The sequence below is a fragment of the Scylla paramamosain genome, chromosome 27 (genome assembly GCF_035594125.1).
Source record: "Scylla paramamosain isolate STU-SP2022 chromosome 27, ASM3559412v1, whole genome shotgun sequence".
Classification (NCBI taxonomy): domain Eukaryota; kingdom Metazoa; phylum Arthropoda; class Malacostraca; order Decapoda; family Portunidae; genus Scylla; species Scylla paramamosain.
The window spans coordinates 21,127,315-21,130,359 of NC_087177.1; positions in this window are offsets into that span (position 1 = coordinate 21,127,315).

The window sequence follows — 3,045 nt, forward strand, 5'->3', positions numbered from 1 at the left end:
TTCAGGAGGCACAGTGGGAGGATCAAGGAGATTGCAGTGCGGTAAGTGACGGAAAGGTGGGGGGAGGTTGGTAATGAAATTGTATGTGATTGTGTGTCTGTCGGAGAAGGAGCTTAGTTGTTTTTCGATTCTATTGTGGAGTGTTATGTTAAGAGGGGGGATGTTGGACTTCTCATGAATGGAGAGAGAGGTTCTCAAGTCGAACCATTTCGTCCCAAGAGCGAAACGAATTGCTCGGTTTTGAAAGCTTTGTAGAGGTGAAGTTTTGTTTTTGTGCTGCTGTCGCGAAATCTTTCCAGGTTGCTCAAGGCCTTGGCGGCTATGGTTGCTTTTTGTTTTATATGTATATTGAAGTTGAGGTGCTTATCTATGGTGAGGCCAAGCACTTTGTTGTTGTTACTGATGGGGATTGGGGTGGGGATTGGATCAATTCTGTTTAGTGAGATTTGGCGGGGCTGACTTCTTTTAATGTTGAAATAAGTGACTTTTGATTTTTCGGGATGGGAGAGAATTCGCCATTTCATCTCCCACAGGCCAGTCGCCATCAGTTCCCATTGAATTTTGTCGGTTAGGAGATCTAACGTCCTGGCACGGGCCAATTGCGTTACATCGTCCGCGTATTGAATAGTTAGTGAGTCATTGTGGGCTGGGAGGGGTAGGTCAGCTGTGTACATGTTAAAAAGGGTTGGGGAGAGTACGGAGCCTTGTGGGACTCCAGCCTGAGGGGTAAAAAATGACGAAAAGGTGCCCTGGTGGCGGATTCTTGTCTGTCTCTCATCCAGAAAACTACACAAGATGCGTTGTGTTAGATAAGGGAGATTGAAGTTATTACAAATTTTATATTTTAAACCGGTGTGCCAAACGGTGTCAAAAGCTTTTTTGACATCTTTTGTCACGAGTGCTTTCTTGTAATATGGCTTGTTGAAATTTAGGTAGGCTACTATGCTGTTAAGGGCGTCCTCAGTTGAGGCGTTCCTCCGGAAACCGAACTGCTGTGGTGCCAGCAATCCGTTATCTTCGAGGAACGCTCTCAATCTTAAATTGATTAGACGCTCAAAAGTTTTTCCAAGAATTTCAAGTAGGCTTATGGGGCGATAGTTTTCTGGTAAGTGAGAGTTTTTTCCGGGCTTGGCAATTAGGGTGATGTTTGAAATTTTGAAAGCCTTTGGGAAGTATCCAGAGGCGAGGCAAGCATTGAATATTTTTGTCAGGCTGGATATGATTTCTGGAGGAAGGCTCCGCACCATTGGCCAGGTGACTCCTGAGGGGCCGGGGGCTCGCCGCGGAGTGTGCCTGAGCAACCTGGTGACATCTTCCTCCTCAATGGGTGTGATGAGAGGGTGTTGTGGGTCTAGTCGTGTTAAGTGTATAATGTTATGTGGTAGTGTGTTTGCTAGGTTTTGGCGCACAATATCGGTGATATGGTGTATGTGGGCAATACTGGGCTCATGAAGAGGGAGAGGGTGTGGTTGGAAGGAGTTACGCCAGTGTGTCTGGAAGGTGTTGGTGACCTGGTCTGGGTTGGTGACTCGATCACCGTTCACTAGGAGGTACTCGAATCTTTCCCGCTGGCTTCCCTTCAGCTTGTGCACCATGTGCCAGAACTGAGTAGGGTTTCTACAGCGAGCTCCGTCCATACGGGAGACTAGAGTCCTCCAGTGAGCGCTGTGATCATCCTGTAGGCTATTTAGTATGTGTGTGCGAAGGGTGCATAGGTCTCTGTAGATGGGAATGAGGCTGTTCATGTTTTTTAAAAAGCGTGTTCTGTAGCACACTAGTAGTCGTTGTGTTTTTATGGAGGGTCTGAAGTCTATGTGAATTGTGTGTTGTTTCTTTGGGGTGTGTCTGTTGGCTGATGTCAGGATGTCACTGTGTAGTTTCGCTAGGGCGCTGTCTATTTCTGTATATGGTTGGCCTTCGAGCTGTGTTGGTCGGTGTAGATCTGTAAGTGTTTCCCTGAATCCCTCCCAATCGGCGGAGCGGTAGTCGGGGACAGGTGGGGATGGGATAGATATGGGGTTGGAGGATATTTTTAGGATTATGGGAACGTGGTCTGAACCACAGAGGGGTCCGTGGGAGATGTGGTGGTGGAAAGGTAGGGACTGCCGATTGGAGAGAATGAGATCCGGCCTGCCATTCCCATTGTGGGTATAGCAGGTAGGAAAGTCAGGGCCAAGGAAACGGAGGCGTTTTAGTTGTGTGAGTTGCAGAAGTTCGTGTCCGTGTTGGTTGTTCTTGTTATGTCGAAATGCTGTGTGACTGGCATTAAGGTCTGCCAGTATGTAGACTGGTAGGTTTGTGTGGTTGAAGAGATTGTTGAGGCTGGTGAGAGGGAGCCCAGTATCCGGTCTGCTGTACGTTGTGGCGATTAGAAATTGCCCGTGTTGTGTTTCGATCTTGGTGGCCAGGAAGTGAGCTGAAGGCCAGTCGGTTATGTGGATGTGTTTGATGGTACATTTTACCATGATAGCTACGCCATCATGGCGCGTACCTGTTGTGTAGCGTGTGTTGTATCCGTAAAGTTTGATGGGTTTAAGAGGTGTGCCTGTGTGGTTGAGAAGGACGATGTCTGGATCGATAGATCGAATTGCTTCTGAGATAAGGTGTCTGTTATTCCAGAAACCGCGACAGTTTAGTTGTACTACTGTGATCATTGTTGAGTGTGTTAGGTGTTTTTCCTACCCCTTAATGCGGTTCGTGTGGATGGGGGTGAAGGTTGGGGTTGGTTTGTGAGCAGGCGTTTTGTGTCAGTCTTTTTTGTGGTGTTGTTGGTTGTGTTGGTAGAAGTAATGGCACTGGTAATGGTAGTGGTAGGAGTGGATTGTGTTGGAGGGGACTTCTGGGGCTGCGATTCCCCAGAAGCTGGGTCTTCTTCGGAGCCCATGTCCCTAGGTGAGAGGGAACTGGTGTCGTTGGGTGTGGTAAGTTCGGGTTGCTGAAGTGGGGGTGTTGGAGTGTGTATCTCTTCGTTTTGTTGGAAATGTTGTTTAAAGTGTTGTTGGTTGGTTTGTTGGAAGTTTGGTGGAAGCTTTATTGTGGGGCAAC